The following is a 24,362-nucleotide window of genomic DNA, read 5'->3' as shown; positions in this document are numbered from 1 at the left end:
TGCACCGAGGCGCTGCCACTCTCGGTGGAGAACGAACCAGACCTCCTTCCGTACTTTTGCAAGCACTTCGTGAAGCCCGGGTCGCCTGCCGTCAAAGACGGCACAGCACCGTGCAACCCACACTTGGTACGAGCACTCAACAAGCAGAAGCACGTATTGCTTAGCCGCTTGTCGCGACAAGGGATGGAGAAAATGAACGGTGTTGAAAGGAACACCTGGGTGGCCAAACAAGCTAGCTATCCTTCAATGGAGGGCAGCTGGTAGTGCGCACTGAGAGAACACGTGAACCAGGTCCTCCAGAGTGCCACAAAAAGGGCACGCTCCTCGTTGAGCAATTCTTGCGAAGGGCCTGAACCTTAGAGGCAGGCGATCTCTGGCCAGGTGATACATGAATGTAGCGCGCTTGGCGTCCAGGAAACTGGCAGTAATTAACCGCCAGTTAGGACTGTATTCGGACAAGTCGTGTTCTCTATAGCGTTCAGGTAACTCGGGAGAGAGTCTATCGACTAACTCGCGGAGTTCGATTGAAACTAAATCTATCTCGGGGTCGACCTCTTGGAGACGGGCCAAAGTAGAAGCGGCCCCTGCATAAAAGGCAGAAGGCGTTCCCGCCCGAGGCACACAATTCGAAAATGCCCCAGGCGAGAACAACCTCAGCCTGGTGCTCAGGAAATACGATGCGAAGCTTCTAGTAAGGAGCATATCTGAATCAAGAGCTACCCGTGTCCATTTAACATGTAATGCCGTGGTCACAACGCTAAGGTCAGGAATACCTAATCCTCCTTCGTCCCTGCGCAACTTCAACACGGGGCGCGCCACAAAGGGAGAGGCACGACCCCAAAAGAATTTGAGAACTTTCTTTTCCAAAATAACTTTGGTGTGGGGTTTAACTGGCATAACCGAACCTATGTACGTAAGGAAACTGAACAACAGTGATCGAATTATCGTGGCCCTAGCTGTAAGCGGACACGACAAGGCACCGAGTTCCTTAATCCTGTCAGTCAGCATTTGCCTTGCTAACCGCCAGTTTTCGGCAGTCAGGCCATCTGGCTCGAAATGGAAACCTAATATACGTAGGCGCTTCTGTATCGGGAGGCCATGTACAGGACGTGGACTGGAGGGAGCGCAGTTCAGATACATGACTGCGCTCTTCGACTTATTTATTCTGGCGCCGCTCGCCGAGCAGTACCCCTCCATAACATCCAAGACGGTAAAAACAGTTGCCTCGTCCGGGACGACAATAGAGAGGTCATCTGCATAGGCAAACATTGCCACCGGGGGGGAACCTGGCGGAAGGGGAAATCTGCCTATGCTGGTGTCTTTAGAAAGCCTCTGCAAGAGCGGATCGAATGCGAGCACGTAGAGAGCGGGCGACAGTGGGTCACCCTGTCGGACTCCACGGCACACACCGAACGACTCCGAGACGCGATCTTGTATGACAACAGCAGAGCTAGGACGAAAGTAGAGAGCCCTGACCATGCTGATGAACTTGGAACTGAAGCCCGCCTGCTTTAAAACTTTAAAGATGTACTTGTGACTGATAATATCAAAAGCCTTTTCTTGATCAAAAGAACAAATGATTCCACTTAGTTTGCGAGAGTTCGACCATTCTATAAGGTCCCTGATAGCAAAACCATGAAGTTGGCACGACCTATTTTGGACACAACACGCCTGGTACGGACCCAAAACAGTACTGAGCACTGGAGTGAGTCGAACGGACAGGCACTTAGCTATGAGCTTGTAATCACAGTTCAAGAGGGTGATGGGCCGCCAGGCTCTCAGGTCGGTGCGTCTCGTCTCATCCTTGCACAGGAGAGTGATCCGCCCTTCCCTTTGAGTTGCTGACAGGGTCCCCTCACGGAGGAGCCTGTTTGCCAATGTGGTAAAAGGCCCCCCCAAAACCCTCCAAAACTTGACATAAAACTCGAATGTCAAACCATCGGAACCTGGGCTGCGATTATGGTTCATGGATTTAAGAGCTGCAAACACCTCCTCTTCGACGAGAGGAGTGTCACAGATATCAAAGTCCTCGTACGTTTTGGTGAAAGGAAACGAGTACGGAGTGGGAGGTGGTTCGGCGTAAAGGTTCTTATAGAACTGTCTTGCCACCTCTAATACTTCGTCCTGCATTTCCACTAAACTGCCTGTGTTAGGATAGACCAAAGAGGTTATCGCTGAGCTCTTCCTAGCCAAGTGTCTGCGAAGGACATTTCTGCTGCACCAAGCCCCCATTTCCCACTGCTCTGCGCGTGCTGTGGCCCGCAAGCGGTCCCAGCGTCGCTGGAGCAGGACTCTATATTCTTTGTGCAGTGAAGTGAGAGCCGCGGTTACCCCCGGGCCGCAGGACAACGGCTTTGAGAGCAGAAGAATCGCGTCAGAGACCGTTTTAATCCCGGCGCGCTCCTCCCGCGCCCGCCTCTTGCCCCAGTCCCGAAAGCGCTCCGCGACTCCGGCCTTCACCGTGTCCCAATCGCTACCGCCTAAGTTCTGGTCGCCAAGGAGTGAACCGATGAGATAGGTCGCTACATCTTTTGTGGCGTCCTTATCTTTAAGGAGCCGCGGATTTAAACGCCACGGTCGCTTGCCCCATGACACTAAACTAGAGTCGGCAAATCTCAGTGCAAGGAGGCTATGGTCACTCAATGCGGAAGAACACAGCCAGCTTGAGTGCATGCTAAGAGCGAGCGAGGGCGAGACATAAAAACGATCGATCCTCGAGCGGCTCCCCCTCCCCATCCAAGTCATTCCTGACTGGAGAGGGCGGAGGGACCGCCAAGCATCGACAAGCCCCAGCTCTTGAACAAGCTCCCGCAACTCTAGGTAGTTGTTTCGGTTTCTAAACTTTGGAGTTCCTTTGAGGGAAACGCGGTCCGCTTTTTCTAAAACGCAGTTGAAGTCGCCTACTAAAATGACACGGGAAGGGCCAACTAGATAAGAATCCAGGGAATTAAAGAAATCTTTCTGCTGTCTGTGCTGCGTTGGAGCATACACATTCACAATTCTAACGCCAGAGTCAAGATCCACCGACAGAACACGGCCATCCGAATCTTTGGCGTAGCGTAGCACAGAACCGGTGAATCGTGGCATTAAAATGACAGCAACTCCCCGGCAATGTGCGCCACCATAATTCCAGTAGGATTTGGTGCCAAACATTTTGTCGAAGTTCTTAATCTGTTGCAATTTAGACACAAAAGTTTTCTGCAAAAGGAGAATGTCTATTTTCCGAGACCGAGCTAAATGAATGACCTCAGCTTGTTTCGCTGCTCTAGTAATACCCCGACAATTAAAGGTAGCAATAGTGAAAGAAGAAGCCATGATGAAAAATAGGAGAGAGAACAGACTCTAGAATAGGCAAGAAGCAAAGAGAAAATCACAGAAGAGAAAGAAACAGCAGATACTCGAAGGTATCAGCTGCTGAAAAGCTACCTAACATAAACCTACGAACGAGAGTCCCCCTCGGAGAGGGAATCCTCGTTCGTGGACGAGTACACTGTGTTAGACATTAACGAACACTCGCAATTGCCTGGTCCACAGTTAGGGCAAGAAGAACTGTTGTTCAACTCACCCGTGGTACCGTCCGTGACAGTCGACGAGGTGGACTCCTCGTCGGACTCTGTCGCTGCGGCTCGCTTCGGAACCGGGAGGTCGTCCTTGGGGCTGCCGGGGCCGCCGCTCGCAGCCGCCGCCAGCCTCTCCTTGGAGGGCCCTGGTGATCGGTTGGCGCGCCGCTTCTTGCCCCGAACAGCGTCCGTCCAGCTCATGGGTTCCTGTTTCTCCTCGGCATCAGGCGCGTCAGCTGGGCTGGCGTCGGGCGCACCGGCAGGCGAGGCCGGCGACGGCTCGGCGGCAGCAGAGAGGGTGGGGGCCTCAGCTAATTCCGACCCCGCCTCCTGCTCTTCCCCTCCTGGAGCCCGTTCGCTAATGGGCTCCGGCTGTGGCTGGGTCGAGCCCTCGGCGTCCCCTGGAACAGCCTCCCGATCCTCCGCAACGCCGCTCACCTGCTCCTGGGAAGAAGAAGAGGCTACAGGCGGGGCGGCCGACGAAGTCGTCCGCGCCTTGCACTGTGAGGGGCCATGATCGCCGCCGCAGTGCTTGCATTTGACCGCGCACTGGTCGTGACCAAAAGCCCCACAGCGCACGCACTGTGGTACAGTGCACTTCGCCGCATGGTGTCTGGTTCTGTAGCAGCGCCGGCAAACCCGCGCGACACCCTCATACTCAAACTGGACGATGATGTCCCTCTCGATGAGGTTGGGGACACTCTTGTGCATCTCCATTTTGACCATGAGGACGCCGCTCCAGACTCCCCGCAGATACGCTGACTCCTCTCGCGTCACATCCAAAACCTTTCCAAACCTCGCCAACAGTTGTGTTATGATGCGCACATCCGCGTCCGCCGGGAAGCCTATGACGCGCACCACCTTGACCCGAACACCTCGGTCCTGAAACCTGATCCTCGCATCGCGAATGGCGAGGACTGGATCGTCGGAAAACCGCCGACTCGCCTCGTCGTTCGCGAACGTCACCTCAAACTTCCCTAAGCCATAATCCTGAACACACTTCAGCTCGCTGACCGTGAAGCGCTTCACGAGCTCCCTGCAAATGTCGGCACTGCCGACGCCCTTAGGCACGCGTGCGTAGTGCACCCGCGGCCTAATCTGCGAGAGCAGACTGGTAGTCATCGTGGTACCACCACCACGAGGCTACCAAGTCAGTTAGGAGCTAGCCTAACCTCGGGAAAAAAAGAAAGGGCAGAGAAAAGGGGACAAAAAACCTCACCAAAAACTTGCGAAAACCGAGGAAAACCTGTGCAGGAGTCCGCCGGGTCACCGCATGCGAACAGCGGGTCTGGTCCCACTCGAGCAAACCAACACCTCCTTCAGACAACGATGAAAGGGCGGCGCTAGTCCCACCGGGAGCGGGCCATGGTCCGTACGTCCGATCACCTCGACTGACGGAGCGAAACTGCGCTCCTGCCGGAGAACGGCAAGCGGCTTCGCCGCACGACCCATCTCTCTCCCTCCCATTGGCCGACGCGTGAGAACCCGTCCGCGTGCGAGCGCGGAAGCGTACGCCAGGATGCTGGCTGGCGCTCAATTTCGGGCAACCGTGCAGTTCGCGGGAGGAGCGCAGTTTCGCTCCGTCGGGTCGGTCGATGGCTTTCGGAGGGAGCGGACGTGGTTTTTCATCGCTCCTTCAAGTCTTTTGTTTTAAATAAAGTAATTGACACGCCCGTGTCCTCCTTTTTTTTCTTTTGTTCTGCTCCCACGATCGCGCTCTCGAGCGTAGACCTTCTCAGGGCTCTAAGGCGGCAGAGCATTATGTAGCTTTAACTCTTTGTTTTCTTATCCCCCCTCTTTTTTGATTTTTTTCTTCCTTTCCAACCCCATTTGAGGTCTGTCGCCACTTATCATGGCCGACGGCAAGAACGAGCCATCGCACAACGCCGAGGCTCTCCTCTCAGACCTCAACGAAGCCGCCAATCACGTGGACTCCACGCCACAAACATGTGGCCCTAGCCCAACCGTCAAAGCGGCCAGCCTGTGACTCACCAGGGCCCGCCACCGACTGGCCCGCAAAGGCTCCTACTCCAAGGAGAAACCGAAGGAGACACCTACGTCCAGGCCACAGACTCGACCACATCCACGGCGCCAGCAACCGCCCAAGAGGCCGGCTGCTGCACAAGGAAACCGGGAGGCCGAGCGGCGGCCATTACCAAGCCAGCCGCCATTTCTACAGCCACACAGACGGACGAGTTTTTGTCGCAGTCACCGCCCAGCAACGAGGAATCCAGTGGCGCCAGTTCCTCCTCTCCCACGACGTCTTCGTCTTCCTCCTCCTCCTGGGAGCACGAGACACCCGCCACCTCACCGAGCTCCGAAAGCGAAAGTGTCGTGAGCTTGGAACAGCCTGAGCAGGGAGCACGTCTGCTGCAGCCGCAGGCACCAACCCAGCCCGCGATCCATCAGTGCAGCCGCAAACTGGTTTCCTCTCCCAACCAGTCCTCCCCAGTCCTGAAGTCACTGGAGAGAGAGGCGCACAAGCCACAACCCTTTCCCGAGGCGAGCGTGGGTCAACTGCTTGTCTCCCCCCGTCCTCCCCTCAGGCCAACAACCCCCTCCCTCTCCCGGCGGGTCCCCCAAAGGAACTGAGCCGGCCCCTAAGAGAGGAGGTGCCACTCCCAACAACATCTGGAGTCTCCCCCTCCCCTCAGGCAGCTTTGCAAGCTTTCCCCTCTTCCAACCACAGAGGCCCCGGGCAAGATAACTCTGTGCGCGCGGATGGACTCCTCTCTGCCACAGCCAAGAGGGAAAGGGAAGGGAAAAGGACGACACAGCAGAAGCCAGCGCCACGCCCGGTTTCTTCTCAGGCCGCAGCGGAGATCAGCGCCCCTGTTAGGCAATCACCACCGCGGCCTGCTGGTGACGCCACCGGCCAGACGATCATTTTCAGACCGATCGGCCGTAAGGCACACTTGCTGGCTGCATCGAGGGACGCAATCTCTGCCTTCCTCGCCGGTTTTCCAGCCACACAAAGGGTGCGGGTCAATCACTGCCGCAATCTCGTCGCTGTCGACACCGCCCCTAACTCTGATGTCAGTGCTCTTCTTGAGATCACCACCGTCGTTGATGTCAGAGTAAAGGCAAAGGTGCTCGACCTCAACTCGTGTGTTGGGGAGGTGTTTGGGGTTGATGAAAACATTCCCTTCAACATCATTGCCGCGAACATTACCGGAGCGGAAAAGACCCTTTCATGTGCGCGGCGCGGCTTCACCCTTGTCATTACGTTTGAGGGAACTGTCGTGCCAGCCGAGCTCTTGCTCTTTAAACAGCGGAGGCCGGTTCGGGCGCGCCTCCAGCGTCCACTGCAGTGTGCGTGTTGCGGTGTGTTTGGACACGCCACAGCAACGTGCTCGCGCGACAGGCGCTGCCTTCGTTGCGGCGGGAAACACACAGAGGGTCCCTGCCCCTCAGAAAGACCCCGCTGCATCAACTGCAAGGGCTCCCACCCCGCCAACGAACCTCGGTGCGAGTCATAGCAGCTGCAGCGAAAGGCAGCCTTTCTCCTCGCCTCCTCTGGTGGAAAGCTGACGCGCCGCGAAGCCATCGAGCAAGCAAAAGCTTCGCTTCAACGGGAGGCTTCAGCGGCAGCAACGGCAGCCACACACCCTGGCTGCACTTTCCGAGACGCCCTGAAGGGCAATGCCACCACAGCACCGGCGCCGGTGGCCACACAGCCAACACTTCCTCCCCCTCCCCAAACGGACGCAAGGAATACAGTGATGACGGCACTGGCCGCGGCTCTTCGCGTACTCCTGGAGACCACGGTGTGCAGCCCGGCGACGCGCGACTACTGCCTCGCAGCTTTGCGCGCACATCACGATCTGACACACCATGGATAGTGCGTCGAAGAAGCCGCGGCCGCGGATTTTCCAATGGAACGTGCGTTCCCTCCGCTGCCGTATCCCTGAGCTCACCCGCTCACTGCCCCAGCGCGACCTCGACGTCCTGGCACTGCAAGAGACGCGAGTTCGTGATGGGGCCCTCAATTTACCAGGCTATGTGGCTTACCACGGGGCCACGAGCTGCAGGAAAAGCGCGTGCCTAAGCACGCATTGCAACAACACGGCACACCCACAGGGCCTGGCAAGGGCCTCTCTCTACGTGTGCGCGCGCCTCCCCAGGTGCATATCGACGTATCTGACATCGACGGTGCGGGCGTCGAATGTGTGGCAGTGAGGGTACGTGTGGGCACGACAGACACTTGTGTCGCGAGCGTGATTGTTCACTCGTCGCGCGAGTGGGACGCCGACTTCATTGTGCGGCTCACCGATCGCCTCGGAAGTGCTGCTGTGTTGTGTGGGGATTTCAACTCCCATCACACGGCGTGGGGGTGCGCGAGTGTAAACGCCAGTGGCCGCGCTTTAATGGATGCTGCCCTCCGCGCTGGCCTACACATCCTCAACGACGGCAGCCACACTTTCGTGCGTCCCGGTGTCAAGCGCAGTGCGATTGACCTCACCCTAATCACGGACGACTGCTACTATTCGTGGCGTCGCACGCCGGACACTGAGGGCTCGGATCACTATCCGATCCTCGTGGAGCCCTTTCAAACCGGCGCCCCGCGCACCAATGTGTACAGTGTTGTGAACTGGCCCCGTTTCCGCGAACTGTGTGCTGAAGTGCCAGTCGCGGGCGACTTCCTACAACACATTGTGCAGTGCGCGAGTGCCGCCACGACGGTGTGTCGAGTGCCGACGGGCACGACCGTGCCCGACATTAAGCTCCTAAACCTGCGCGCAGCTCGCCGCCGGGCGCAGCGCAGAGCGGAACGTTCAGACAAGGCAGAGGACTGGACTGTTTACAACCGCATCGACGCGGTCTGTCGACGCCACGCCCACAAACAACGGAATCGCAGCTGGTCTAGCCTCTGCTGCACTTTCGACGACCCGCTCTACCAACGGCGTGCCTGGCGTGTGTTCCGAGCCCTCCTCCGCCCCCGTGTGCCTCGGCATCCGGAGCTCTCCATCGCGGTCACACTTGGAATCGGCACCGCGCAACTTGGCGAATTGTTGGCTGACACTTTCGCGAGTGCGCCCACTACCAGTGCAGCTGCTACCATGCCCGAGCTACCGCCACATGCACGGCCTGAACTCTTTGCGCCCTTTTGCTTCTTCCCCACACCAGCTATTGTGGAAGCAATCGGCGAGCTGTGCACAGTCGACTTCAGCATCCGGGAGCTTCGCGATGTCCTCGACTCTTGGGGGCGCCGCTCGGCGCCGGGCGATGATGGCGTCACATATCCGATGCTCCGAAACTTGGATGCCACCCAGTCTCGGAATCTGCTTGACTCCTACAACGTCATCTGGCGCACGGGGGCGCTACCAGCCTCGTGGGGAGAATCCATAGTACTTCCCATCCACAAGAAAGGGAAGCCGGAGTCCGAGCCTTCATCCTACCGACCGGTTTCGATCACTTCGGCCGTGGGGAAAACATTCGAAGCTATGGCGCTCCGGCGCCTGCAATAGATCGCTTCTGCTCTGGATTTCCTCGCGGCTGAACAGTCCGGTTTCAGAGCACATCGAACGACAGCGGACTCGATCTCGGACGTCGTGAGCCTTGTTGAGGAAGCCAAGCACCGACGAGAGGCGGGATACCTCGTGCTTTTCGACGTAAAGAGTGCGTTTGACTCGCTCCCACACAGCACCATCCTCAACGCCCTTCGTGAGATGCATGTGTGCGCGAACATGCTCCGATACCTTGAGGATTTCCTCAGTGGCCGATCTTTTCGTGTGCGCGTCGCCGGCGAACTCAGCAGCCCTCGGGCGGTGTCAGCGGGTGTTCCGCAGGGCAGTGTGCTCAGCCCTTTTTTGTTCAATGCAGCTCTCGCACGCCTCATCGACCACATCCCGCGAGACACTGCTTACGAGGTGCACGCTGCGGTTTATGCGGACGACATCGCACTCTTCACCAGTGGCCCCACCCTTCGTGGTGAACAAGTCCGCCGGGTACTACAAGCTGCCATTGACGCAGTGGACGGTTTCGTCACAGGCATCGGTCTCCAGCTCTCAGCCGCCAAGACGCAGGCCATGCGCGTCCACCCGGAGGGCACGAAGTGCTTCGTCGGTGCGCAGCTCGTCCTTCGCGGCCACCGACTCCCGTGGAGGCGCTAAGTGCGCTATCTTGGCCTCACAATCGACCACCGGCTTAACTGGAGCCCCGCACTGGCGTCCATCTGCAGCGACACACGCAGGATTGGCGGCATGGCCTCCCGCATTCTTGCCAATGGCGGGGGCTGCTCCCCGGTTATCGCACTGCGTTTTTTCAACGCGGTAGCGTCTGCCAGGGTTCTCTATGCCGTCCCGACCTGTGCAATGGGCCGCGCTGGACAACCTCCACCGTGGCGTGGTACGCCGCCTGTATGGCCTGCCGCGCACGTCGCCGATCGGCCCCACCCTGGCGGAGGCTGGCGAGACGTCCCTCTCACTTCGGGCGAGAGGCAGTGCGTTACGCCACATACACCGCATGTACCTCACGTCCGAGGGACGACGCCTGGCTGGACGACTCCTTGATCGTCCCCGCTCGGGCATGGGTCAGCGCGCCTTGGAGTACACTGCGCTCGTGCCCGACCCGCCTTACTGCGGCTTGATCCCGATCCTGCCGCACCAAGATCCTGGTCTCGAGATCAACACCACCATCCCTCGCATCAGATCAAAAAAGCACACGCCTTGGTCTGCCCTCCACCAGGAGTCTGTCGCGACGATAGAGGAGCGGCTCGCCGGCCGTGTCCTGCTGTACACCGACTGCTCAGTCGCAGCAGACGGTTCGGCGGCCGCCGCTTGTTTCGCCCCATCCCTCGGCATCCGTGTGAAGTGCCGCCTTCCCCTGAGTGCCTCTTCCACTGCTGCTGAACTTGCCGCGCTTGATCTCGCGGCAGATCAACTCGTTGACTTCCTGCCCCAGTCGGCAGCAGTGGTGTGTGACTCTCGCGCCGCCCTCCTCACACTTGCTCGGGGGGAATGTGGCGCCCCCGTTGCGCAACGCCTCGCGCGGAAGTTCGCGGTGATCTCCCGGAATGGTTGTGATGTTGTGTTCCAGTGGGTGCCGTCTCATGTTGGACTACCTGGAAACGAGACAGCGGACGCACTCGCCAAGGAGGTTCACCACCCCAGCACACCCAATTCGACGTTCATCGGCGCGAGCGATGTAGCGCATCTTCGTATTGCGCGCCATGTGCGCGCTTTACACCCGGACTCACGTGTGGCTACAGGATTCCCCCGACGACCGCTGCCGCTGACCGGCATCAGCAGGCGTGCCCGGGCCTTCCTGCTTCGGCTCCGCACCGACTGTTCCCGCACCGCTGCAAGGCAGTTTCGATTCACCAGCAGCGGGAGCCCTTCGTGTGCCGAATGCCCGGCAGAGGAGACCACCGAGCACATCCTGCTACTCTGCCCAGGCTACACGGAACAACGCCGGCGGCTTTTCGACGCCTGCGGTCGTCTGGGACTTCCACACGTGAGCCTCGACCACCTCCGGTTCCCCCAGGCCCCCTGCTCGAGCCTCATGCGGGCCTTCGAGGCCCTACTCGAGTTCTTCGGCGACGCCGCTCTCATCGCGCGCTTCTAGCGTGGCCCGCACGCACGTGGCCGTGTTTGTTTACGTGCCGGGCCACGCCCACCTCCTCTGCGGCTTTGCCCTCATCGCGCGCCCCGCAACCACGTGTCTGTGTTTATTTACACTGCGGGCCACATCCACCTGCTCTCACTCTTGCCGCGTGGTGCTCCTCTTCCTTCTCCAACCGGGCTTGCCTTCCCCTTCCCGGGGGCAAGACCGCCCTCTGTGTTCTCTCTCTCCTATCTTTTCCTCCTCAACCTTACCTCCCTCTCCTCTTCCCCCGCGCGGAGCCGTGTCGGTGACTTCGCTTGAAAGACAGTAACAGCTCCGCGCTTTTCTCTTCACTTTCCCCATTAAAGAACCTCTTCAGTGCAGTTTGCGACTGCAAAGAGGTACACCGAAACGAAACCACTACCGCTGTACAATACAGCCTGCTGCGCATTTACTTCGCCTTCCAGGCAACACATCAATCTACGCTGTAGCTCGTCGCTTCCCGAAGGGGCGCGACGGAGTGCGAGACGCCACCATTCACGCCAACAGCGCGCATCGCACTAGAGCGCCTCGCATCACCGAGGGCAAATGCGCCCTGCCACGCCAAAAAACTTGCTCCTTGCGTTGTCGCTCATTTGCGACCATTACGTAGATGGGCGAAGACGACGAGAGACCACCGGCAGTGTTGGTATATGCATACACGTCCGCGCAATGACAAGGAGTAAAATGCAACAAAACATTCTAACACAAACACCCCGTACATCCAACTGCCACTGAGCGCGCCTACTTGCTCAATAGCAGACAGTAACGGGACTCAATTTTATCTTCCTTTCCCTCTTAAGAATCACTCATACATACTTGCCAAACAACTAGGTGCGCTCAATGGCGGTTGGATGTACGGGGTGTTTGCGTTCGAATATTTTGTTTCATTTTTACTCCTATTCCCTCGATATGTCGTCTCACTCTGGCTTCCCTCATCTCTCGTTCTCTACACCTTTATCCCTATCCTTTTAATCCCTCCTCACCCCCCATCCCTTGTGAGCTACCGCTGAGGTGTCGCATCCTGATGCAGACAGTTGTTTCGGGGCTCACTTTCCTCTTCGTTTCCATCTTACACATCAGCAATCCCCCCCCCCCCCCACCTCTAAGTGCTAAATATGTGGCACAAAAAGCAGGAAATGGACTCAGTGAAAGGGTGAAAAATAATAATCATAATAGAAAGGAAGATCAACACGCGCCTCAAAAAGCCCCATTCACTCGGCTTTCACATTTTCACGAGAAAATGAAGGTACACACTTGGAGAACAATTTTTGTTATAGGTAGGCTTGCCTGAGAAGAACCACTGTCGTGCGCCTTAGTTACACATTCGACACGCCTCTTCCTGTGCGGATGAGGTGGGAAAAGAAGGGTGCACTTGAAAATGCATTGCTCGTGGGTTCGTGTCGCCATCTGACGGCAGGCTCACGCGAGCGCGCCTTGCTTTCGAATTTCCCGCGCTCGAACCTTTCGCGTTTACATAAGCTAGTCCCTCCCCCCCTCCCCCTCTCGCGTGGGCGGCAAAACCAGCCTCCCTAGAGTGACCACCTCTGCCGGCGAAATGGAAACAATTGTTGCGTGGCTGTCCGTCCAAGTAAAGCTTTCACAACTGCTGTGTTCGCAGCACCAGTACAGTACATGAGTGCCACTTCTATCAAGTGCAGCTTCCCTCAGCACGCTGCATGGGCAGCGCTTATTGTGTACTTGCTTCTGACTTGCGCAGAAATTCTGTTCAAACATCCCCTTCCACTTTTCTTTTTTGTTACAGCTTGGCAGCGCCAGGTGTGAAAAAAAAATGATTAGGCGTGACAATGTACACAATGTGTTCTTGAATGGGGCACTTCTGAGTGCACAGCGGGCGCGGTAAACACGACCAACCTGTCACAATCAATTTTTTCATTTGTAAGTACATAGCCGTTCTTCGTCTGGGTGCCCCACGGTAGAACATAGTGCGTTTTTATTTATTTTGACACAACGTGACGCGATCGTGTAGTGGGCATTCCAAAGAAAAAAGCGAGTTTGTGCTTCCTGAGCATAGTCGTGTCTCCAAGAATGCAGTGACCAGGTTGAACGCTGCGCTCGGCTTCTTCCTTCGCGCGATAAGGTAACTAGGTGACGTTCGCTTGACGGGCCCGTTTTAGCAGCTTGGCTTGCAGGAAGGAGAGGAAGAACTCGCAGATGCGGCGATTGATTCGTGCATGCAGACCCAGGAAAAGACGACGACGCGAACGAAATGCGGTGAACGTGACAAGTACCCAGCGCGATCAGGCTACTACTACACGAGGTGCTGCTCACCTGAGCGATGACGCAATGATATTGCAAAGAGGGACGGGCGGGTATGGCGAACCGCTGGGATCACACTGCCGAAGCATCAAGTGGGTAGCCCTGAAGAGGGCTGTTGTGTTCTCGTTGGCTGGCTGCAGGCGACGCCGCTGGCTTCTTAGCCTCCGAATCCGTACAGGGTGCGGCCCTGACGCTTGAGGGCGTACACGACGTCCATGGCTGTCACGGTCTTCCTTTTGGCGTGCTCGGTGTAAGTGACGGCATCGCGGATCACGTTCTCGAGGAACACCTTGAGAACGCCGCGAGTTTCCTCGTAGATGAGGCCAGAGATGCGCTTGACACCGCCACGGCGCGCCAGACGACGGATGGCCGGCTTGGTTATGCCCTGGATGTTGTCACGCAACACCTTTCGATGACGCTTGGCGCCACCCTTCCCCAGCCCCTTGCCACCTTACGGCCAGACATGACGGCTTCCGAAGTTCTGCTTCTGCTTCGAAACGCGCCCAGAAAGCGAATGGTGGTGGTGGTAGTGGTTACAATGAAGAGGAAAAAGGCACCTAATTTCTGTCTGCCTTCAGGCGACACGGCGCAGTGCCTTATAGGGGTGGGGGGAAGGAGGGATAAAAAGAATGGAAGGAAAGTAGAAGCAGAAGAAGACAGCCAACGAGAGGAAAAAGAAGGAGATAGGAAAGTGGGGATCCGGTCGAAGCAGTCCAAGGGCGGGGTGCCACAATGCGAGAGCTACACGGCATCAGGAGACCGCGGAGGGCGAACCAGTCGGCGGGAGCTACGCTGAAGTCGGAGATCGCGAGGGCACAACCGTCCAGCTTGAAATCCTGCGAGCGAATCCAAGCGAATGCTCCACACGATCGAGTCGTGGTGTCGGCGCCGACCCGCGAGACTGAGGAGGAAGGCGAACGGCGCACGCCGGTTGGTCGGCGGCCAGCTCGTCTCTCTCCCTCTTTTCTTCGCGAGGAGCGCGTTGGCCGCGCAGGTTGCTGCACTGACTATTTTTCTGCACTACAAGATTGAATACACACGGCAAACATGCTTTCGTTTGTTTGTTTTTTTTTAATTCTTTTCTCGTTACTGTTGCTAAGTTTCTTGCCCATTCATTCACGCACCCTTCACTGCTGCAAAATGGCGTATCAGTCGTACCAGCTGCCCCAGCGGCAAGGAGACATCAAACCGAGTAATCGACAATTCATGTACGCGTACGTACAAACCCAGCGGATACAACGCGTTCGCTAAAAAACGTTTCATCATGTCCACTGAACATGACACACGCAATATTTGTCAAAATTCAAAGCTGCAACAGCTCACCTGTGTGCCGCACACTTAACACTTTGCGACTACTCGTCCCCGGCCTGTGCCCCCTCCCTCTTTTTTTTTCTTTTCTATGTTCTAGCTTTCTCTCTACTCAAATCAATGCTTCATTTGCATGCACGAAACCCGTTTCACGGTGTCACTTTGACGCCATCCTTGTCGCCAAACCAAGGGACTAACACACGCGGCCCGGGCACGGCCTCATGGCCGGGAATTTCTAAACAAAGCGTGCTCGCGTTGTTGGGGACGCCGGCACGTGAAATTCGGCAAAGTAACAGCACCTTCGGCTGGCTACGCGTGTCTCAAGTTTTACTGTGGCAGCTCCACTACATATCGCGATACGGCAGTTTCACCGAAGCCACGCAACGCTACCGCGCTCATTTCAGCATTGACGGAGACGGCAGAGAGAGAGAGCGCCCCTCCTCCCGTAAACACGGACTGCCAAGCGGTCCGGTCACAGCGAAGTTTCCCCATCTCCTTGCGGGGTGGTTCAACACCTGCCCGTTTCAAGTGCACGGTTGCACTGTGAGCAACCCTGCAAGGGTCAGGCAATTACAGGCAAAACAACCCTAACTCTAAAGCGCATTACATAGGACGACATTGGAGCGTAAAATGCACCACCCTTTATGCATTCTTTCTTCTTTACAGCGTTGGAAGAGTGTTCGTTCGCTGCATGTTTTACGCATGCGTACTTTCGCTTACACAATACCTTCGGAGGCTGACAACCTGTTAAGTAATCTATCAACGCCTATCCGGACGGCACTTGCACTTGAGCAAATATAGGAATAGACGGCAGTGATGTCGTCAATCGTATGTTTTCATGAGTCTTTCTGTCGTCGGAGTTTTATAGATGCCACGACAAACCGAATCACAGTAACCAAACTTGTAGTCAATATGTAGTAATTTAATTGGTGCTCAATTTGTAGTCAATTCGCAGAATTGAGTCCAGTAAAATACTCCGAAAATATTGAGCCTGTAAAATATTCCGAGAAAAAGGAAATATTTCTGTCATTGATAGAGTGGTGGCCTATAGCAAGAAACATACCAGCAAATTATGACGCAGTTCATTTGTAATCAAACATGCGCTGCAGATCAATATTATGATATATTTTGTAATGTGTCTAAAAATATAAACATCTTTGGATACCTATTGTGTGCTCTTAATGAATCAATAAAAAATAAGTTTTCTTTATTAACACAAACACCTCAATATATTGTGGGAAACGTATGCGCATGTCCCGAATAAAATGTAAAAAATTATGTTATGCAAATCTGCAAAATTCACCTGCAAAGAAATGCGGATGTCAAGGTCATAACAATACAAGGCACGTATATGCATGCACATTATAATGTTATATTTACTGCGGATATATTCAAAACAAAGAACAAAAAAATGAAATATTTACATTGAAAGTACATTTGTTTTTTGTCCTTATCAAGCCTCAACAGTTTACTTGGTGTGAAAAAGATCCTATCACCGTTTCGGAACCATAAATTAATAAAGCTACAACTTTCAGTTCTCTCAAGCACAGAACCATGGTAGTGCTATGAACACCTCATTACTATCAAAACTAACTACAGCTGCGAAAATTGTACGGACGCCTGGCCAAGGCAGGAGTGCGTGGATGCATGTGTTTATGTGGAGGTGGTAGTGGTTAGAAGATGAGAAAAGGCACCTAATTTCTGCAACCCGGTCGGGAGCACGGTGCAGTGCCTCGCACACGTACAAACTACACGCACGAACATAATGAAGTATGGCTAAACACCTGCTCTCCCTCCCCCTCCTGAAAAATTGTTCCGTGCATTGTGCTGCCCCAGACATAGTGAAAAAATCAACCTACAAAGAAACAAGAATATTTACATATAAGCAGACGCTTACGCCAATGACGTAGGTTCGAATACGATAAAAGAAAGTGTCATCAGCAATATTCATATTCGTAGTAGCCTATGCTACGTGACAGTTTATTACGTGCTTTTAAACGACCCCATAACCACAGTATACCTCAAGAAAATCAAGAAAATCGTGATCAGTATTGCGCTCAGTAAGAGTTAGAAGCTCTTGAATTGGATTCGAAGCACTTTATTAACATTAAAGAAGTAGAACGAAAAGAAAATAATAAGAAAAAGTATAATATCTTTGTTATTTCTGTTCTACGTACAATATCGCGCTTTTTAGTAATTCCGGCGAATTTACAAAGAAATACTCGTTAAAGTGTGACTAAAGAGGGACCCGAAGAAAACGAAAATAATGTTAGGCGGTCCGGCGAAAACACGGAATCAGGGGACTAACAGTAACGCCACACCTCCTACTAAGTTTCTCTTATTCACCAAAAAATAAGGTTAGGTTGATTCGCAATTAACGTTAGTCATTTGCAACACATGCATGGCAATCGTAAGGCCGAAATCTTCAAGCAGAAAGTCAAAATATTTCAGTATTAACTTACGGGCCTGCAACATGAATAAACTACTGCACGCGGCCTGAAAAGCATCACGAGGCTTGAGTGGTACCACAAGTTCTCATAAACTTTAAATATAGAGAGGCAGGACACGCCCACACGCACGCATTGCTCATCTCACAATATTAAATGCGAAGCATTGCAGTAGTTGTCCCAGCAAGATGTGTTACCATCAGCTTTAGGACGGACCAGTCCACGGCATCTACAGCAGCGGAACAAGCCGTTTGCGTGCTGCACTTTGTGTGGTCAATGAGGAACCACCACAACAATGGTCGATTTTCAGCGACTCAAGGGCTGCCCTACAATCTGTGCTCTAAGCACTGCGTCGCGGTCCGTATGAACAGCTTGCTTTCGGAATTCGATGCCTCTTCCACACTTCACAATAGAAAGGGCATCATGTGACATTTCAGTAGCTGCCAAGCCACTGCGGCGCCTTAGGGAACGAGCATGCCGAAACTGCCGCGCGGGCAGCTCTTGAAGGAACACGAGAAGAAGCCATACCACCTTCGCGGACCGATGCTGCCAGTAATCTTCGACGACAGGTGCGTGAAATCGCGTTTTCACTATGGTGCCCACCAAGCAACGAGACGAATCGTTAACAACACCTGTCCTCTTTGATGGTTCTCCGCATGCACAAGGGGCTCGACCGGAAAGAAGCCACCCTTCTTCATCACTTATGGCTAGAAGTGGCATATACAAAATCTGATTCCTTTGTCAGAGGAATGGCCAAAAAAGCTCTCTGGGATGCCTGTCATTGCGAAGGGATGCTACGCCACATCCTGTGCGACTGTCCGCTGTACGACATCCAGAGACAGTCACTGCATGGCGTCCGTTTTTCCGCGCATCGACAACAGCCAAATGTGTGTGGACACTATTCTGTCAAGTGCCCGAGAGAAGACATTGTAACAGAAGGCGACAAAAGCTCTGTTGAAATTTCCACGTGACACGGACTTTACCAAGTGGCTGTAACAGCAATGCCACACACCGCGAAAGACAAGACTGGACTATGACTGAGTGTGCGCGTGTGTGCTGCCGAATGTATTGTGTTTATCTCTCTTCCCTTTCTGCTTTCTATCTTTCATCTCCCCAACCTCCCTTCCATGCGCAGGGTAGCAAACCGGCTGCCGATAGCCTGGTTAACCTCGCTGCCGCTCTTTTCCTCCTATTTTCCTTCATTCATTTCTTAGCGAACTTCGGCGACTTTCAGCGTATCTATCTATCTAGCCACCTACGACTTTTAGCTCTCCTAGCCGTTTCGATAATGGTATCAATACAAAACTTGGTATGGCGTAACATGACTGTATGAAGAACATATTTGATTGGTCATAACATGAAAATCATGACATGTATGTCATGAATGTCATAATTTGCATTTCATGGTCTTGTAGCTCTTGCGGTGGTTTTGTTCACATGACATGTTGCAAAACTGGTATCGTATAGTATGATTGCATGGCAAACACAAGCGACACACTTAACATTAAAATCATGACACGCGTGTCATGTAGCAACATGACTACATGCCACGCTCATGGCGTGCACGCGGCCGTTTCGGAAGCGTCACATATACCAAATTTGGTATCACGAGACGTGAATAGATGAAGAAGGTATGATACTGGTACAGGAATGATAAACATGACATGTATGTCATGTAACAACATGACTACATGCTACACTCATGATGCGCTCGTGGCCGTTTCGCTAGCTTCACATGTACCAAACTCGGTAATACGCGACGCGAACGGACAACATAGGTAAATGACACATCCAAACATGATAATCACGACATGCGTGTCATGTAACAGCAAGACTACTTGCCACACTGATGATGCGCTCGCGGCCGTTTAGCTAGCTTCACATATGCCAACTTGGCATTACGTGAAGCCAATGGATGACGAAGGTATGTGACTGGTGCAAACACGATAATCATCACATGTTTGTCATGTGAGAACATGACTACATGCCTAAGTCAAGGTGGCAATACATTTTGACGTGACGTGGTGCGCGTGCTCAACGGCATTCATTTCGTCGCGTCACGCTGGCGTTGCCACGCCAGGCACCGGTCCTGCCATATACTCACAGGCGCGCTGCGTTGCTTTGACGCATGCGCGTTTCAGCGCGTCCGGCGTCCCTCCATAATGAAAAGAGGGAGACGCGGTGATGTCTGGGTAACACATCGGCTCTAAATGCAACATGTCGCATTTCACGCCAGTTGCCATCGGGCGGCGCCGACGCACGCTGGTCGTGCCTGGCGTAAGACTATACAGTGCTCGCGTTTTGCTAACGTAGTGTCGCTGAGCCCAGTGTGCTCGAGCGTCAACGCTACATGGGAGTATATTGGGCCCTTCATGATGCGCTCGCCACCGTTTTGCTAGCTCCACGTATTTCAAATTCTGTGTTACGTAACGTCAATGGATGACGAAGGTATATGACTGGTGGAAACCTGATAATCCTGACACACGTGTCATGTAGGAACATGTCAACATACCATGCTCATAGTGTGCTCATGACCGGTCCGCTAGCTCCACGTATACTAAATTTGGTATCACGCGACATGAACAGATGACGAAGGTAAACTACACATCCAAACATAATAATCATGACACGGCCGTCATGTACGGCCTCGTTTACTTCCATCTCGTAACGTTGTGCTGATTTTAAAGAGACATATCAACATTTCTCATTCGTGCATGGTTCGCATATCATCTATTCCCGCTGAAGGTGGGATCTGCCAATTTTTATTGTAATGAAATGAATCATGTAGCAAAACCTCTCCCGTGTGCCCATTTCATCGATAAGAACACGAGTGAATAAACATCCAGGCACACCATAGAAAGGGAATAAAAAAGAATTTCCAATAGCAGATGCAGTAAAACCAGAACCAAAATATGATGAGACGGAGAGCAGCCAGCATAAGGCCTTTTATGTAGTGAGCGAGTCCAAAATGAAAGCACTGGGTCACTGCTGCATGCTGTGGTTATATCTGCCGAAAGCAGTGTCGGAATCCTGCCACGTATCAGACTCGGACACGACTTTGACTCCTCCGCACTTGTCCACACACCGGCACTTCAGCAAGAAAAACCTGCTCCCGCGGTTATGATTATCGCTCCGTCAAGCCGACTACTGAGAGAAAAAAAAGGGGGGGGTTAGACTTTGCAAACAGAAAATTGTTCATTCTCTTTCGTTGGGAGCTCGCCTGAACCCCGAACCATGGTTGCCGTCCATCCTACCCCCCTTCCCCCCACGTGTCGTTTGTGTTTGTGGGAATGTGGCTTGAGGAAGGCATTCGCCAAGTCTTCATTGTGCGGACGACGACGCTAGAGGACCATGCTGCCTCCGCAGTCCGCCTACCTTGAGACGAACCCTTGCTCGCGTTCAAAGAGATAACAAAAAACGTCTGTCTGTAAAATGGGTATTCTCATTCTACACCCTGGCTTGAGTAGGGCGCCGGGTAGTCACCATTGCACTATTACAAGCCCATGCGTATAGCAAGAGTGGATGTGATATGAATCCAAGTATTTTATGAGGTTACTTGATCTCAAGAAAAATATTCTAGGTAGTATACCCGGGAAGAGTTAGGTGACCGAAATATATGCTTAACTCTACATAGGTTAATATTTAGTTCAATTGCTACAAGTTGCACCACTTAAATGTTTTATTTAAATCGGAGTGTAGGCGATTACAATAGTCGTTTGAAGTAACTGCAGTAAATTATCGCAATCATCAGCAAAAAGGTAGATATTAGAAGCTACTTGGGAGGGTAGGTCAATAATATATATTAGAAACAACAAAATACCATTTGCCAACTTTTGGGGCACTCCTGAGATAACAAGTCACATTTATGAACTGTAGCCGTAAGCAGTAACGTATTGTAAGTGATTAGCAAGACAGCATCCGACTTATTTCAATAGGTTAATGTCAAGATTTAAGTTCAGTGAGTTGTGGATGACAAAATATGACACACTTATCAAATGCTTTTGCAAGATCTAAAATACATGCAGCCAGTGGATGATGATCGATCAAGAATTAAATCAGTGAAAGGTACAGGCTGAGTTTCACATGATTATGATTTCCTAAACCATGTTGTGAAGGCAAAAATAAGATGTTATTTTCAAGAAAATTGAAGGTGCTTTCGATTACGAAGTATTATATATTAGTATTAAAAGCACGTGCTGGTAAAAGAAATGGGCCGATATTTTGTCGTTAAGCTTTTGTTACCTGATTTGAGAAGTGGAACTGCCTCCCTTATACCTTCCACTGATAAGGTAAAGTACCTGTGTGAAGTGACAGTCTCAAAAGAGCTAGCTGTCTTCTGTAGGAGAAAATGCACATGCAAAATACAACGCAGCTCGTTTTGTAAAAAAATTATTTTGTAAAACTCTATTTACACAGTGTGCCTAACAAATAAAAAGATTGTTTGACATTCATTGTGCACACATTTGAAATAAATGTGCAAAAAATCAAACACGAAAGCCGCCAAAAAATGTGCGCAACCTATATACATATCTAGATACAAACATTAAAGAAATATTGCGTGCACAACTTTACAAATTATACCTCTAAACAGATGAAAATGCCAAAATCATAACAGAAGTAAGGAACATTTGTTCAAGCACAGTAATCAGTAATAAATGCACTTTGTATACATTCAAACAAAGGATAAAAAATAGAGTATTCACAAGTACTTTAATTTCTTGTCCTTAACGATCCTCAGCAACAATTTTCTCTTTATGAGATAGAGCCCATCACCGACCAAACATTACCGCTGCAGTAGCTTCTTCCAGTTCCTTCAAGCCTAAAACCATAGGAAGGCTCAACTTGGGCGGCTGATTGGTGTCAAAACTCACTTCAGCTGCAAAAATCGCTCAGACCCTGGCGTAGGCAGTGCTTGGGTGAGGGGGGGGGGTGCTTGTGTACACATACACATGCAAAGAGATGCACCAGCATGCATAAGAAACGCCGAAACCTCCCCTCGAAAGAAGCTTTTGGCTACACTGCTGGCACAGCGAACAAATAAAAAAAGAAACCAATAAATAAATATGAACCATTTTGAAATAAATACCTAAAGCAGCTACAATATGATGAAAGCTTCATGAACATCACTTGTATTTAAAGAAGCCTAGGCTATGTTACAGAAATTTATTATAAAAGCTTTGAAGAACTTGAAAAAACAATTATATACCACGTACATTCGTCAGGAAACCGGAATATTTTTTTTCAAATGAAGACACTCAGCTATGATCACCCACGTGTAGTCACTGGTCAAGTGATTATCCCAGGATATACAGCATTCTTAGACACTGGTTCGTTTGCAAATTTTGCGCTGCTGTCCTATTCTTGTGCCTATAGTAAATTGGTTGAAAGTCGCCGTGTGAACAGAACAACATCGACAGCTGCCATAGATTTCCTGCGCTTTTTGTTAAAAACTTTTGGATTACCCCACAAAGTGGTTTCAAACAACGGAATCGCATTCGTGTCAGCCAAAATACAGAATTCCTACGAGTGACAACTGCATCACAGTGGTGAAATCTGCACCGAACCACCCAGCCACAAACGGACAGGCCAAACGCTACGTGCTAGAGCTAAAACGTGCTCTTGCAATATACTCTGCGGGGTCATAACAGTAGCGCATTGCAAGTTTTTTTTTGTCAAGCAACTCACAATGGGCCAGACGGGCCAGGTATCGGCGAAGCTCATTTGTCCTTGCGAGCTACAAACACATATCTCAGCCATTCTGCCAGAACCGCCTTGAAAGGTTACGCCAGATTAGGAAGACGCCTCGCGTTGCTGGTAGCTCCACAATGGACAACCAGTGGTCACCCGCCCGTTTCACAGAATTTCGAATGAACGGCCGTCATCGTAAAAAAAAGTTTCAGCCAAAGTTTTGGTTTGTTGAATTTAAAGCCCCTCCATCGCGTCTTCTACCGGAAAACGCATGGAGAGGCTTTAGACCGGGCATTGCCGCTTCCAGGGATGCAGGGATGCACCCTGCCCTCCACCTTGACCCCCCCTCCCCCATACTGAACGCTGCACGCCCGGGGAGTGATGGACTATCGGGGCAATCAGTGCACCCGCGCACTGGTTGCCAGTCCTTTGTGCTCCTCGCCCCTTTTATGGCCCACAGTGGACTCAAAAGCAAGCGCTTGGACAATTTGGACCGTGCTGCGCGCAAATGCCTTTCTTGAAACTAATAAATACAGTTCCCTGTTACGTACGCTTAGTAGTATGGCTACCGTAGGCATAACACTATGCAAATAGGGTTATTTGTTCCTAACAAAGTCAACCTCCCCGCTTTCAGCATTATAGTTATCTCTTAACTTACTTTTTTTCATATTTTTAATTTCTATCAATGAATTGGAGAGTCGCGCAATGAAAAAAAAAAGGAAGTGGATTTATTTATTTTAAGATTTGTTACTTATTTTAGAGAAAAAGTGCCAGTCTAGTACTGGACATTGGACAGGGGTGTGTGGCGCAGTGAACGCAGCATTGTGTAGGAGGTACAGCAGTATAGTTAGTGTTGAACAAAAGCGCGATGATTCAAAACACAAAACAAAAAATTATAAGCGACATGAAACCTCGTCCACAATCCCAAAAATGGCCATAATACCCCAAACAGAACAAAAACTACAAAAACAGTGTCCACTAGGTTATATTGTTCGGGTAAAAGGTAAAAAAAGAACTCACTTATTAACTGTAGCAAAAATGAAGTCGGCAGTATTAAGAAGTGAGAAATTGCAGAATCGAAGCATTCAAGAATCGTGCAGAAGCGAGGCATTGAACCTCAAGCAGTCAATCTGATCAAGATGGGTATAAAAATAAAGCGTACTGTCATATATATCAAAGTGTAGTTATGAGCCATGTGAAACAGCTAACGCATGAAGAAACTAGTTCAGGTCGACACTTTCAAAAATCTCTGATGGCGTATTGTTCCACTCTCTGCTTGTTGGAAAAAAAAGGTACCTGCATATAGGGGCTCAGTCACTCTTTCGAGACTGGAGGCACGCATTTCGTGGCGCGAAACTGGTTCGATATAATTAGATTTTTTGTATTGCCTGCTTATTATAATATATGTGATAGAACAGCTTCGTTATTTCGCGATAACGTCTCCGTTCCAAGGTTTCTAGTTTAGCGCCTTCCAGAAGAACTGACGGAGATATGT

Source organism: Rhipicephalus microplus, chromosome 6, assembly GCF_043290135.1.
Source record: "Rhipicephalus microplus isolate Deutch F79 chromosome 6, USDA_Rmic, whole genome shotgun sequence".
Taxonomy (NCBI): Eukaryota; Metazoa; Arthropoda; class Arachnida; order Ixodida; family Ixodidae; genus Rhipicephalus; species Rhipicephalus microplus.
Note: the sequence above shows the minus strand (reverse complement) of the source record.